General features: G+C 42.6%; 1 long non-coding RNA gene across 1 annotated transcript; it reads right to left on the bottom strand.

The window, feature by feature from the left end:
• Positions 1–1,800: 1,800 nt before the first annotated feature.
• LOC134164079 (uncharacterized) lies at positions 1,801–6,109 on the bottom strand. Its single transcript, XR_009964986.1, has 2 exons — positions 5,709–6,109; positions 1,801–2,545 (listed from the first exon to the last, which is right to left on the bottom strand). It is a non-coding gene; the product is annotated as an uncharacterized LOC134164079 (long non-coding RNA).
• Positions 6,110–16,407: the final 10,298 nt, after the last annotated feature.

A 16,407-nucleotide genomic window follows, 5' to 3' on the forward strand; every position in this document is an offset into this window, starting at 1 on the left:
CTGCAAAACGCCCTGCCAGTTTCGGGGCCACAGATACTTGCCTGTCAGAAGCCCAGCCCAGCCCAGCTAAGCAGAAGGTGCCCCCACAGTCTCAGGCAGCCACACTCACTGCCCCTGGCCAGCCTGTGCAAGCCTCACACCAGAAACCCAGCTCTGGGTCACTGAGTAGCATCCACCCCTCCCAGGAAGACAGTTAGGTGGTTTTAATACAGTTTCTATTGTTCAGGAGATTAAGGACGTAGTTGAGGCTTGTGGCATTTTCCCTCTGGGATCTAATTAGAGAGCATGAAAAATGAATCTGTGTGTTGATTAACTCTTACAACATAAGACATAAGAAGGGTCCCAGCAGAGCAGGGCAAAGGCTTATGTCGCCATTGCTCTGGCTCTGACAGTGGCTGCTACTACATGCCCAGGGAGGTGGTAAGACACAGGAAAAGACACACTCGGAATTGCTGAAGGCACCCAGTCAGCCTCCAGCATTACCCTGTGCGTGTGGCAGTGTACCAGGAACTGAATGATAAACATTACAAAAAATCTGCATACTTTCATAGAGAAAGTTTTGCAATGTTTTGCTTAAAGCTGCAGTTCCTGGTATCAAAGGGTTGCATTGGTTCTTTGGTCAAAGGGAAATAGGATTTGAACTGTCACAACTGCATAGAAAAGCCTGAAAACAGAACTTCTCTGTACACCAATGCACTCATAACCAGAGGTCATAAAAGAGGATCCCCCCCCCCCCCCCCCATTTATTCTTTAATAATCCATTGATTTCTAAATTTGAAGGCATCTTCCTTGATGGCTGAACACCTGAGGTTAGTAGCAGTACACACAAATATTTTTCCTTTGAACAAAGATTAGCATTTTTCTTGACATTGAAGTCACCTTGGCTCTTCTTTTCAGAGACAGCAACCATACGGTGCTCCCAGAGTCTCCACTAAACCCTCTGCCTACCTCAGCAAAAGTCTGAAAACACTCATATTCAAAAGCAAGTCCGGTAAAAATACAAATAAAGAACATCTTTGAGGCCACCCACAGATGTGTGTAAGCCCAGCTAGAAGTAATATTGCTGACATGCTGTGCAGTAGATTTCTCTTTCACGGCCACCACTACACCTTTGCTAGCCAACTCACTGTTTACAAAGCAAGGTTAGATATAAAACAAAAAACCTGTACAGAAAAGACTGCACTAAACCAGATTTCTCATGCACCTTGAACCATCTTATCTGCACTCTGTCTCAACTCCAGTAAGGGCTGCTAACGTTGCAGATATTTTAATTAATAGAAATGAATGTTTAGAAAGAACCAGCCGGCTACAGAAGAGTTTCCTTTGTGTCCCTCTTGCAGATCACACTGATGTGCAGTGTTTGATCTTGTTCAACTAGCTGCTTTAGGGTACTTTGTCCCATGAGAATATAAAAGGAGCTTCTGATCTCAGAGCGTAGGCTATGCTTTTAAGATCACAGACAATGAAACTGCAGGGCATAGACTGAGATATTTTACAGGACATTAGTACTACTAACTACTTTTCTTATCCTATAGCCTTATACTTACATGAGGTATTTTTTTAAAAGAGGGACTAAATCACAATGATACATTTATGAGTGCTCTACAGTAACCTGTGACATAAAATTTGAACGTTACTTAGTTTAACTAATCTGAATTCCAAGCTTTTTGCTTTCTAGTTACATTGTCCAACTCTGGTTTTGCAAACTGCTGTTAAGGTAAACCAATTTATGGGCATATGTGTGCAGTGTCAAGAACTATAAAGAGAACTAAAATTATTCTTTCATTAAATGCTAGAAAAGACTTTCACTATTTTATTCTAGGAAATCTTGTAAAACAACAATCTTGCACTGAAGGAAAGAACATGTCTTCAAATAAATGCAGTTTCAATGAGAAACTATTTTTGAATAATAAATGCTGACAAAATCTATGAGTATGGTTTGTGCAAATGTGATATACAGGTAAATGAATGAACACCTATTTGTCATTATCTGACCCAACCTTAATTTAAGCAACAGTATCCTCAGTTAATAATATAGGAAGAGATTGGAAAGGGAGAGGTTAAACTTTTAATTGGCTGTTTACTGTTTCAGTTCCAGGCAGCATTTATGTATCTGCTCAACACTGGGATGGCTCAGGAATAATAGTGGGTGTAGTGACTGTAAATAAGATGCAGGTTACAAGCCATGATCTCATGTAATAAATCACAAGTCAGATGATCTTGTGGTTTGTGACATCATGGACACTCGAAGTGCTATTTATAAGCTCTACTGTGCACTGTCCAAGAGTATTGCCAGTTCTGAAATGCCTGTGAATTAAAATGTTTAGGATTCTTTTCTTATGGTCCTTCTTGGATAGGGTGGCCTATTTGCAGCAAATTTAAGCCAATACAAAGACAGGGTTGCTTGGGCCACGGGTCAGGTGGAGCCAGGCACTTGTGTTTGAGGGAAGCCAGTGTAGTTGAGTACACAGGAGTCGTGCTGCTGAGCTGACTATCGCTGTTGCTCCTTTGAAAGTAGTTTTTATTCCAGCTTCACTAAGGTGACCTGAAATACCAACAAAGGTATATTTGAAGAGTGCAATGAGGAAAACATTGAAAGAGAAAGCAAGGGAAAATTATCTGAAGGGACACAAGGCTGGAAGGGACACTCCTGCTACCCCCTGGCTACCAGGCAGTGCAGTTTGTGAACATTAATACCCATGCCACTGCTTCTGGTGGCTTTTTAGAAGATGGTAATAGTCAAATTCTTCAGCGGATATAGTACAAAGTTAAATGGTTTTGCTTAAATCTGCTTTGGTCTTAGCACCTTACACTGCGCTAACACAACTGCAAAAGCAGGTTAAGCACCACTCCATTCTGGGAAATGCTGAGCTTTCGTTCTTACATGTTAGATACTGCGTTATGAGTAGCAAAGCATCAGTTGCTTCTACTGACAGGCTTATTCAGATCAGGATAAACTGATTTCCAGAATCAGTCCCTTCCACAAACAGCACAGGCTGCACAAGGGCACTTCTGAGGTGGCTGAGGAACTTCTCCAGGGAACTCACCCTGTATGCACAAGGCTTTAGAAAGCAAGACACCACAAACATTTCTAATCTGACTAAGAGAGACACTGCAAAATCCTCAGGCATAATCACTGATTGATAAAACAGACAACAGGAAAAGGATTTAAGCAAGAAAGGAAGAAAGAGTAATAGCAAGCCTTAGAAGCTTATAACTATTTAATTGAATCAGAAAAAGGTAACAGCTGGTTAGTTAAAAGCAGTGTCCCTGAATAATTACTGCAATTATGCTGAAATATATTATTTTGTTTACATCAAATTGACTGCTACTTTCCTCAGCGCTCGACACATTTATACTGCTAGGCACACAAGCTAAACAAGTCAGCAGCTGCTCCCCCCATCTGCTGTGCGAGCCCCCATCCACAGCCTCAGCTCCCCTGGAGGGATTCTCACAATGGCCAACACATTGCTGTGGCTAGGAAATGGTTAAAAAGTCAATATTTGAACGCTTTAGGGAATTAGAGGGCCTTCCTTGCACAATGTTGCATGAAGGTTTACTGTAGTGTTTATTAGCAGTACTCCTCTAACCAGGGCAATCTACTGTTACCAGCAGGGTAATCCGGGGTGCCCACCAATATAGCTGATGGGGAAAGGACATCCCCAGGCATGAATGTTTTCTGTGTATCTGACTGGACTGGAAGACAAACCTATGCATATTCTGTTTGCATCTGATTTTTACAAGAACTGAGCTTACCAGCAAACACTATTGTTGTTAAGTGTTTTAGAAGAGGAAGCCCACTCGTCTGGTACAAAAGGTTCAGTATTGCCAGCTGAAATTACAGGCAAAAGGACTAGCAGCAGGTGCTAAAGAGCCAGAAAACAGAATACTTAAGTAAATCCTGTATGAAATATGCATGATACAATTTCCTTCTGCTTTCAGGATCAAGTGACTAATTGTAATTAGTTGAATTCCTAAGGTAAAGCCCTTCTTCTAAAGGAACTTGTGAAGGATTTCCTAAAATAGCCCTCTGAAATTTCCATATCTCTTTAATGTTCTACCAAACAAAACTATAAAGCAGCCAAGTAGTCACGAACTGAAAGCATCTCCTCCCTTTCCCTGCTTCAGAAAGGTGGAGATGGTGCTCTCTTGACCTGACTGATGGTTGCAGTTTTACCCTTGAAATGACCCCTGTATTTCACTGGAAATAACAGTGGTGTACAGCAGGAAGGAAGCAAGAATGACTTGTGGCTGTTGCGATAAGGAATCTCTTAATGAGCATCAGTGTTGTGGGGAAGCTTTATCAAAGAGGTCTGCTCTACTCTTGGTCTTGAACTCAGTCCATCCTAGTTTCTGGCAAGTGTTTCCACTCAGGATTGAAGTCCTGAAGCTAAAAATTCCTGGTACCCAATGGTGCTTAGTTCAGATTTGGCACTTCCTAAATGCATTCATCCTGGTAGAACAGATTCTGCTGTCTCAAGGGCTTGAAAGGGAAAGCAAATGCCTGGGACCTGCAAGGCTGGCAGGTCAGAAGCCTGATTAACAGGCTCCAATCAAGAACCGATGACTGGAGATAGTGACCAGAAGCAGTTCCCAGCTGGCAAGAGTTCAGCTTCCTTTGTGACATGAGTCAGCGGCACTGGGCCAGTGACCAGAGAACAAAGCACCCTCAGTACAGCAAACAGATGCCAGGGACTCGGTGGCTTGGCAAATGCTGGGTTCTTCTCTGGGGTTTTAGACATAGCCTCCTATAGCTGGGGCAGCAATGCTTTTCAGGGGGTTTGGTAATAACCAAAACCATGAGCAGAGGACTGCATGGGTATAAGGCTATTTGAAAGGCTAATGAAAATATTAAGGCTGAGGTGAGCATACAGAGAAGAACAACTGTACCGCTGGCTTCCTGATACTGTTTTTCCATCCACACAACTCCACCAGAGATCTATAATCCCAAACAGCAAGTGTCAACCCATTAGAGGCAGCTGCCCCTCACTTCAGCAGGGAATCCCCTACAAGATTTGTGTTTTGGCACTGGAACTGAGCAGAAAGCAGCAGAGCCAGCTCTCTGATCTAGCCTTTTGCAGCTTCCTCTCTGTTATGCATGGACAGAGTTCCAGGTCTGAACAGGAGGCTGGAGACACCTTCAACTTTAAGCAGCTTTCTTATTTTTCTGAGGTCTAAAATGCCACACCTAGAAATTTCTGAGACAGGAAGAGTTAGCATTTCAAATAAGCAACCTGATATTCAAAGCAGTTGTCTCTGACAGACTCCAAGTCTTTAAAACAAGGTTGTGCAGGGACACAAGTGAAAACACTTGGATTAATGAAAGACATGAGTAACAATAGACTAAATTAATCAATAACCACACAGACACCCTTTGGAACCACTGCCAGCCAGCTGGAAAGTTTCTCTCTTGCATAACAAAGTCAAACTCTAAGTGCTTTATTGCTCAACCAAGATTATTTTTTTTAAAAGCCTTAGGTTTGCATTTCATCTGGAATTACTGACCTTTCAAAAACATTGACCCTTTTGTGTGCACTCCTTTTTTCTTTCTGGTGAAAGGATGAAAGAAAATGTCAAATGACATTGAACTGATAAACGAGGTATAGGTGTCTGAGAAATACCTGTTGATGGTTTCTCCAGAATGAACAATGTGTCCCAGAACACATTTTGAAATGCGGGCTCTGAGTTGACAGCTCCCAAGGGCATACCTGCTGCATGTGCCCATGAATGCATGCTGGGAAATGGCCAAAAATATCGTTTCTTTTTGTCATGATAAGAGGCTCTTCCAAGGACTGTGCAGGCACAGAGAAAGAAAAACTGTCAGCCCTAAGAGAGGAGACCTGAAGAGACAAGATGGTCATTAAAAAGGTGAACAGTACTGAAGAGATCCGTCAAGATAACACTGAGTAGGACCTATAACCTAGTACAGAAGTGACTTACTTACCTTAAACCAGAGAAAGGCACTCCTTGTCTGGAATAACTACAACTGCCGGCAGAGCCAGACATGACAAGGAAAGGCATCACCAAAACGAAACATGAGATATACTATTTTTAGCCTAATGGGAAAAACAGCTCTTTTAAAATTCTCCTTCCTGGGGTGTGTGGTTTTAATACATCCCCCCAGAACTGAACATATCAAATACATACAGAAGGATAGGCTTCCCTCCTCATGTGACCTAGCCTACTTTCCACAGTGGGACACTTTATTTCATCTCCACATAAGCAGATAAATTAGATGTACAGAAACAGATTCACTTAAGCTACAGTTTCCTCATTCCTCTTCCTGAGACCCCTCCTCATCTCATATAGGTAAAGGAAAGGCGGACACCGATTCCTGATCCTTTGCTGGTGTCCTGGTGTTTAGGAACCCAGGCACTGGTATTTGAGCCTTTCTTTCACAGTTCCCAGCAAGTTCAATGCAAATAGTTCTCACTAGCCTTGGGCTAGCTTTGATTCACCAATTAAATGAAAATACACCGTGCCTCCTTATCAATATTTGTGAGATCGTATTTCTTCTGGCAGCCATTTTCCAGTTGTCAATATCCTAAGAAATAAAGTGCCTTACCCTACAATACAAATTTGCTGCCCTTAAGTCATCTGACTAGGCTTTTAAAATCCAAACTTCAACCCCATGCTTCTCTATAGCCACTCATTCTCTGAAGTCATGATAAGTGTTCTGAATCAGATACTGAACAAACACAAAGAAAATCTGGAAACAAGCACATACTTACAAAAGTTTTAAAGCTATGATCACTGCTTTGATTCTAATCACTGCGTCTCTTTAAAAAAAAAGAAGAAAATCCAACAGCCAAGCACCAAATTCCACAGACGTATCCACACCATAAGTTACGCAATGTAAGGACGATTATTTTACACACCAAGAGGCTATGGAAGGAGGAGAGAATAGGGAGGAGAGCAAATAGTGGAGAATTGCAAGTGTATGTGAAAGACCAGTGGTTTTCCTTCTCAGTTGTTAACACCTTGTGTTGGTTGGGTTGGGATTTTTTTTATTGGCCTTCTCCTGTCAACATATAGTAAGTGGTTCTGAGTAACCATCTGTGCATGGCCTTATAGCTCTGCACCAAATTAGGTCTTTTTGGATTGATGAACTGCGAAGAGCTGACCGCCAGCAAGGCTGGCCTAACCAGCTTTCAGATCCAGGCTATGCAGCTTGCATGGGGGAGGCAGAAAACAGGGGGTCTCCATTTTTCTAAGGCAGTAGCTCTGTACTTGATGTTGTTCTGCATTTTCATTAATCTTTTTCAGTGATCCAAGACCTGCTACTCTGAAGCAAGAAAAGGATGAAAAATAGTCCTAGATGTATTACTGGTGCTGCAGTGTGTCACAGTAAACTACTGCTCATCTGAGAAACTTGAGAGCAAGCAGAGGCCATGTTATTCAAATAGTCTTCTGCATAATTACTTTCTGGGCTATGCTGAACAAAGATGTGATAGGCAGACAAGTGGTGGCAAACATCCAGACCCTAGGCTGGATCTGAACTCTGAAACAGTTTGGTCTGTGGATTTCACATCAGGTTTGGGCTTCTCTGCACTATACTGTGGAGTATGGGACAGAGATACTCCTGACAGGGCTGAGCTGTGCCAAGGCTCCTCCACAGATCCCTGCAGCATGCTGCTATGCTGATGTACCCAGTTTAAATGCAGATGCAGTACAACTATTTTTATGCACTGCTAGGCCACAAAGTGCTGCTTTCAGATCTGAGTTAGCTAGGGAAGGAGGGGACAGAAAAAACAGGAGAGAGACCAAGTAGCAGGGAGCAACAATTACATAACTGTAATCTGAAAAGAAGTAGCAACATAGTTTATCTTTACAATAGTTATAACTGTGCTAAGAACATCCCATGAAGGCGCTTATGAAGTACATCTCTCATGATGTCTTTACAGCTCAGAAGTCACATCCACCTGCTCTATCTAGGGGACTCCTAGAAAAATATCATCTGTCTAATCACATTACAACACAGGATGCAGGAGTCTGGAATTAGAGTTGTAATCCTTGGCCTGCTAGCAGCCTTAGCACGCTGCCTCAGTTTTAAGTCTCCCAGCCTGAGGGTTTTTCAGAATGAGACTCTCACTCAGCAAGGATGTTCATGTGGAACATCTGTGAGACCAACCACAGTCTATTGTGAGCTGTACTGAGGCTTATCAATTCACACCAACCTGGCTAAACAGTCCATCCTTTCAAGCCATTAACAATGGGAACATGACAAAACGTGGTCCTTTCACCACTGAGGACTTTAGACAGGACTTTCAGATACTCCAATCTTAATCTCTTTGGAGGAGATATGTTAATTAGACTCTGTTAACACAAAGATAAATAATTTTTACAGAACCCAAGCAACCTCTTTCTGTCATAAACCTGTGATAAGTATCTATCATCTCAATTAACTGATGTTACCCCAAATGAAAGAGCATGCTGAAGGCTGGAGCCTAAAGCAAGAAAGCATCTTACGGATCCAGATCCAGTTTCACTTACCCTTGCATACATCAGAGTATCTGCTCCTAAGACAAGGAGGTGCAGTTCGTTCCTATGATCAGAACTGCACTGCCTCTCTTTACCCCAACAGATCTTGATTTAAGTGCTCTCCTTCTTGGTGCTTAGATTGGAGGATGCAAGCAGTTCAGCTGAATCAGACTATGGCCAGGACAAATAGTTTGTTGGACTGGAGCCACAGTTCTTGCTGTCCAGAGTTAAGTCTACCGTGTTTCATGTCTTATGCATATGCTTGAGAGGTTAAGGCTGGACCATTGGTCATGGTCTGTCACTGCTTAGGAACCTCTGTATTTGAGATGGAAAACCTTTTACTAAAAAAAAAACAAACAACAAACCAGCAAACCCAAAACTATTGAGAACACGTAAGTATGAAAAATCACCAAGTGATTTGGGACAAAGAAAAAACTTAGTGAAGCTGTCTCAAAGCAAACATACTAGATTTTCATGTATACTGTGGCAACTCTTATGTAGTTTTGTTATCTAAGAGAATTTATACTTGAGTAAATTTAATGTTTCAACTGAAGTGCAGTGGATGCTACTTAAAAATACTCAGCAATCTCAAATGTAGTGTTTATACCATAGGGTACTGATAATTTCATTTAAAATACATCTATTTTCTCTGTGTGCTCTCCAGCTTTCGACCCTGGCTTTGGACTAGAAATGTAAGCAACTTAATATCACACATTTCTCTCCTATTCTGACATAGTGAACCACGTTAGCTATGTCAGGGTATTTACATCAATAACATTTTGTTATTGTAAGTTTTGTTATTTGTACATTTGTGAATGTAGTCACTGAGAGGTAGACTGGATCCTGCTGCCAGCCCTGAAGCTGCCTGTTTCAACACCAGACAAGCCCATCTCATTCAGTTCGTCGCTTCACAAAACCCAGCTCAAGGAGTAGGATTTTTTTCCCTCTTTAGCCCACTCAACCCAGGCCCCTCTTCACAGATGTTCCTGAAAGTACAGGGTCAAATTACACGTATAAAACTTCAAAGGTTCCCATGGCATTTGTGTTCCCCAAACCTCCTGTTTCCCTTCCCAGGGTTGGTCATTGGGAACCCAATGGAGATTTCCATTTATCTTTATTTATATAATGAGATCAGGCCTGTATCCTTTCTGTTAGATCTGCAGACCTATTAAAAATCATAGAAATGCTGGGCTGGAAGGACCTCAGTGGTCCCTTCCTTACAACATGCCTAGACCATCACTGGCTAACAAAGCTGTGTTCTTAAAGGACTCCATAAACAGGGACTTCATAGACTTCAAGGCTGCTTCACTGCTTCTCTTTTCCTATTTTCAGAATAAATGAAAATATTTATTCAGTAGATGTGTTTTCAGAATAAATCTACTTCTGACACTTTGTTATGCAAACAAAGCTGGCCACTATTTGTTTCATACCCCTCCTGCCATGGAAGCAGAGATCAGTTAACCCCTGTTCTTTTTATAGCCCCATTGGAAGACAGTTCTCCATGTTGCCCCTCAATGTTCTTTCTCCTAAACTCAGCAAACCCAATCCCTTCAATCATTCCACTTTGGCCAGGTTTCCTAGACCTGTGGCAGTTTTCATTGCTCACCTCCAAGCCCACTTCAGTCTGTGTCTGACACAGAGACGTGCTCTATATAGGCCGGTATTTTTTCTCTGATGTTAGCAGAGAGTTTCTTAAATACCTAAGATATGTCAGATGATACCACAAACTGGATCAGATTTTCTCCAACAAAGCCAGCAATTACATATAGGCAAATTCAGTAACTTTCTTTTTTAGAATTTTTCTGGTGTTTCAGGAGAGTTTCTCAGTTTTCTGGTATGTTCAGCACACATCATCCAAATCATGAGAGTGAAAAAGCTACAATTGTGCACATCACATTACCCTAACTCTTGGTCTCATCCCCTCAGTCTACCCGTTTCATTCACTGGTTGTGTCTCATCTTTGAAACCTTGTGAGCATTTTGTGGGAATGACTGTCCTTTATTAGACCTGTAAATCGTTGCTTAATACATTGGGACGTCAGCCTGGTAAGACCGTGTGCATTGAGAGTTTTTCTGAAGTAATGTAATAATGTATCAGATGACAAAGCACCTAAGAGCACACATATCAAGGAGAATTAATCTGGTATTAGTGAGTCTTAACTAGAGAAGAGCAGAGCACTCAGGACAGCAGGTCCTTTGCCCTTCACTGGCTTAGAAGCCTGGGGAAGAGAAACAGCTCAGGGAGGTGCCTGCAGGCCCTCATGGAGAGCTCCATGAAATCGTTTGGTAATGCGGAAGGGGAAGATATGAGGTTATGTTCATCACGCGGATGCAGGCCCCTTAGTAGAAATGGCTTTGGTCTTGGATTCTCATTGAACCTCTTTGTTCTCCTCTGATTTTCTGAACAATGTGATTCTGTTTCTCCCCGTGAATGTAACTCCTTATGGTTTACTGCAGTTTTGTTTATTCTTTGCATAAAACTTAGGAACTGGCTTTTTTTCTTTCTTCCTAGCAGATGAGCTTGTCTGGTCTTTCATAATTGTCCTGTGGTTCTCCAGAAAAGCAGAGATAGCGGGGTCATGTCTGGATCATTACCATAAGATATAGTCAGGAGAAAAGGGAAGTCAGGCTGTACAGCACACAGTGCCGTACAATGTAGGACAGCTATTTAGGTACTCACTTTTCCCCTCACAGGGGTTCAAATCATCAGCCTGTTCCCTAGCTTGCCAGCACAAAATCACCAGGTGCTGCAGAAATTGCTGGCAAGCCTCAGTTTAACTAGCATGCTTACAAACAGCATCTCAGTGAGATTCAAGGAGGGAAGTGATCTTTTAACGAGGTGGCAAGTCACTCCGCAGTTAGTAGCCTGAGACACTACAGCAAGCCAGCTTCATGATTCTTGTTCATCACTGCGAGAGAGGCTGGGAGAGAGTGTCAAAAATGAATAATGGAGTGTGATGGTCCAGGGATACCATTAGGCTGTTTAGTCCAATGTGCTTATCCACTTAAATATTTTGCTTCCACTCACTCCTCCTTTCTTACTTTTTCCTGAGATACTGTGATTCTTCCCCCTTCTGCCTGCAGACACAAAGCTCTAGCTGTTGCTTGATCTAATTTCTGTGACATTTCAGGCACTCTTCCTGCTGACTTGTTCCATCTGGTTATTACCCTTTCAGTGAGAAGCAGTTCTGTCTGCATCTCTGCTGAGTCTCCTAGTCTGTGTGCTGAGTGTTTCGGCTCCTCCTCTCTGAACAAACAAGCTTGGGCAGGTTTATAAATAGGAATTTTCAAGCTAATGAGAAGGGGTGCAAGGGTGAGGAAGAAAGAAACTGCACTGAAGTCACTTCAGAGACAGATCCTAATGCTCTTCAGAATGACAGCTTTGCAGGCATAGCCACAGAGGGACATTTGGAGAGGGGATGGTTAAGCACCAAAAGGGGGAAGGGGTTTTAGACTTGGCTCTGTCACAAGTTTTAATACAACTTGGGAAAAGTCATACCTCCTCTCAGTTCTCCATGGGCTGAATCCTGTTCCTGCTTCCCTCCCCGCTCACTGTCCTTCTGGGACTGAAATCCTTGTACTGACTTCCAGCTCACTTTCCAGAAGAGTAAGTCGTTTCCCTTATCTGTACTATGAAGACAAAACACAGCTAGGGTGACCTAATTCATACAGATGGCATGTGGATCAGCTGCTTCATATCTGGACAATGCTCTGCATAGGATACATGGTTTTGTAAATGCCAAGTGTCACTGTATTTGGTCTTTGGACCAATAAACAGGGACCTACTCCAAAATGACAACAGAGAAGTGGCTGTGAGGCATCTCTCTAATGCCATATAAGTGATAAAAGAGAGGTGGGGGCCAGACATACTAAATGTAGTATCAGACATGAACAACACATCCTGCTACTGAGAAGTCTTCCAAGAGTTATAAGATTATTAGACAAGTACTCTCCGTTTACAAGTCCTAGGACTCAATGTGACTTCTGCAATGCTTAGTAGATATGTGGAGAGGACGTGAGGTCAGATGTAGAATAAAAACTGAGTCGAAGTGCAAATGGGTGATTATCTGGAGTCATCCCTGATTGCCACCAAACATGAAGATTCAGCCATAAACTGCAGGATGTTCTGTCTTTGTCTGCAGTGGAAAGACTCTAGATTCATTCTAGTGCAGGACAGCCAGAATGTGGACATGCTCAAAATACTCATTGTACCTACAAAAGTAGTGATGCTCCTGTATCCCTTACTTCTGGACCTCACACAGACTGTATCTCAAGCATGCTGTCCTCTTCATCCACCAAATTAGGACTGATTCATTGGAGAGATAAATGAACATAGTCCTCTCCTTCTTGTGTCTTCTCTTTCAGAAAGTCCTTTCTGAAGAGGTTTGGAAGCTTTCATGTCCAGCCATGGAAGTGGTGTAAGATCTCCCTATGTTGCCTCCCCTTCTGGAAGAAACCCTTGTTTAGTCCACAGTTAAAACTCATCACTAAAAACACTGCTCTCCAAACATGCAGCTGCAAGAACTGGCTGTTCAGGACAATGGCAAGAGCCACTTAAAACATTCTGGCATTTTGAGATACGAAGAATTAGCAGCAGCTTTGCAGGAACCTGTTCAGCATTCTGAGGCATATCCAAAAAGCAGGAGATCAGCCCTCATTTACCTATTCCAGCTTAGAAAAGCAGTATTCAGATGGTCCTTATGTTTCTACCCAGCAGGCTAAAGGCATGTTTAGTAAGAAGATGAGACTTTCTTCTACTCCCAGATATTCCCTTCTTCACAAAACTCTTCAAAAACTTTCAGTGACTTCTTACAGATAGCTTTATCAGCCCAGGTTCTTACTGGGGAGGTGTAAGACATGGCAGCAATGTCCTACCAGCAGATTGCATTCAGACAGCAATGTGGAAGGGGAATGGAAAATTTAGTGCTAGTATTTTATTAGCTGAATGTGATGCTCTTCTGAAGCCTGTTGGCAAAGTTAAAAGGTTGATGGCATTTTTAAAGAATAGGCTGAACCACAGCCAGCTCATGCAGTTTTAACTGGAGACGTACTGAACCTCTCAATGAAGTACTACACTACTACTGCCGCCTGTAATTACAGGAGAAACAGGTCTTTTACACACTGAAGAGGGAATCTCTTCTGGTGGTACTGGGACATGAAAACATGAAATCTTCAGCACTATTACTACTGTCATCACTCTAGGAAACCTGCTTTTGTTAATGTCACAGAAAAATGTCTCTCTGTAGTAACACATTATCTCAGGAAAGGTCTTTTTCAGAACTTCTCCCACCTAACAACCATGCTTCATTACTCGCCCTTTTCAGAAGCCAGTTTTCTATCTATTGCTTCTGTGGCTCCAAAATGTTGTGCTAAGTACCGTCTCATCTCTCCATAAGGATCAAACTCACCTTCTGCTTTGCAGAGCATGTTCCACAACTGTAGGTCCTGTTTGCTACCTAGTGTCCGGACTGCCAACCACTGTTTTATGCACAAGAACAAATGGCCTAACAACAAACCAATTAAGCAGGGCTAATGTCACACCCTACTTCTGTACTACTTGCAGCCAGGGATAGATCTGTTCATTTCCCCAGTGGATCTGTTTACTGATCTAGTACTGTGGTGCTGCGATTTTCAACCCACAGTATGTGAGATCCCAGGGCTCTGCCAATTATTTTTAAGGAGTCCATGGATAAAGACCAAGAAAAGCAAACCTACTCTTCCCACAGGAGCCCATACCTCTGCTGGAATTTTTAGTGGCTGACAAATTGGAAGAAAGTTGAAAACCATTTGTCTGGTGTAACAAGACAGGGTATGCTCCCTCGGGCATCAAATTTTGGGAAACTGCTGAGGAACTCTACCAAGTTGTAACAGTTGCAGTGCCTAGTTAGCACCTGTCTATGAAGAGTGGTATTTGTGAAATAGCTAGAGGTGCACGGAGTATGCAGCATCTATTCCTTATTCCATGCCTGGATAAGACATCTCATATGAACAGTAAGCTTGCCTTTGGGTCATCTCAAGCCAGTGCCATCATCAAGAATCATAGAATACCACACTGGAAGGAATCTCAGGATTCATCTGGTCCGGCCTTTCTTGGCAAAAGCACAGTCTAGAAAAGATATCCCAGCATCCTGTCCATCCAAATCTTAAAAGGGTCCAGTGATAGGGAATACACCACTTCCCTGGACAGATTATGCTAATGGCCGATTGTTCTCACTGTGAAAAATTTTCCTCTTGTGCCCACTTGGAATCTCCCCAGGAGTAACTTGTCCTCAATAAACCCTTGTCTTTTCCATATGACTCCTTGTGAAAAGGGAGTCTCCATCTTCTTTCTAGCCACCCTTTAAATATTGGAACATGGTGATAAGGTCTCCCCTGAGCCTTCTCTTCTCCACACTGAATAAACTCAGTTCTCTCTCAGCCTTTCCTCATATAGCAGGTTTGCCACTCCTTTGATCATCTTTGTGGCCCTTCTCTTGACCCTCTCCAGCCTGTCCACATCCTTTTTGTGTAGCAGGGATCAAAACTGAACACAGTACTCCAGGTATAGCCTGGCAAGAGTTGAGTAGAACAGAATAATGGCTTCTTTATCTCTGCTGGTGATGCCCTTGTTGATGCAACCCAGCATCCTGTTGGCTTTCTTTGCCACAGCTGCACACCGTTCGTTCATATTGAGCTGCTTGTCCACCAGGACCCCCAGGTCTCTTTCCGCAGAGCTCCCCCCCATCTGGGTACATTCTGGCCTATGCTGCACTCCTGGATTTTGTTTTCCCAGGTGCAAGACTTTGCATTTGTTTTTGTTGAGGTTCATAAGTTTCTTGTTAGCCCATCCAGGTATTCTGCAGGGTGGCTCTCTCTTCTGAAGTGTCCACTTCCCCACCAGTTCGATATCCTTGGCAAACTTCACTAGGATATACTTGATTCCATCATCCATATCATTTATGAAGATATTAAATAGCATTGGGCCCTAGGGAACCCCACTTGTAACAGGTCTCCAGCTGGAAAAGGAGCTCTGCCCTTTTTCATCATGGCACTCTGCTCTGGCACAACTAGTCTGTGTTGCCCCAGAGACAGAAGCGTGCAAACCACAGTGAAGTACACAGCTTCCAGCAGGGCAGATAGCTGGATGCAAAGGAGGACTTAGGAAGACAGGGAGCTCTGCAGGGGAACAGCTTTTCTCTCATTAGGATAACGCCGCTATCAGCACACAGTTGTTCCAGTCAGTTAAAATGAGCTGATTATAGGTACCCATGCTCTGAATAGACCTCCTGAAGGGTTTGATGGGCTGTCCAGACTATACACTGTTAACATCTTTGTTTGTTGGTGGCAATTTCTGCCAGTAGGAGTGTGTGGGGAGAAGTACTGAGAAAGATTCTAAAACCTGCCTGTCCTTAGCTTTGCTCACACTCCAGGAGATACCTGTTAACTGGAACACAGGACAACTGTTTTCTCTGTGGCAATGCACATTTAGTAGTCTTTTGCATCTGACAAAAAACATATGCACTAAAATACCATCAGATGGTAAAAAAGCAAGAGAATACTACTGGGATGAATAACTAGCTTCCAGGTTTATCCCTGCCTTGGGGCATATTAAAGAGACACTAGATAGGATCCATTCAAAGCAACTGGTACTTAAAGGCATAGCAGCAAGAGAACTAAATGCAAGCTGCAAGCTGGTTTATGCCATATCTAAGGATTTTGTTGGAGTAAGGTACCTATCTTCTCTGCAGAGCCTGAGAGCAGCTTAAAATCCTACTAAGTCTTTACATCACTATATGGATTTAAGAAACATCTGGTCTTGCTTTTAAAGCCAGAGCTGTTTCAAAATTGTTACACATCCAGACAAAAAGTGCCTCAATGTGGATGTTTATCCTTACTTTCCTAACAGTTACATCACCTGTCATAGTTTCTCTTGTCTAACAAAAAGAAC

Source organism: Pezoporus occidentalis, unplaced genomic scaffold (assembly GCF_034315485.1).
Source record: "Pezoporus occidentalis ecotype Australia unplaced genomic scaffold, CSIRO_AGI_Poc_V1 ctg211, whole genome shotgun sequence".
Taxonomy (NCBI): Eukaryota; Metazoa; Chordata; class Aves; order Psittaciformes; family Psittacidae; genus Pezoporus; species Pezoporus occidentalis.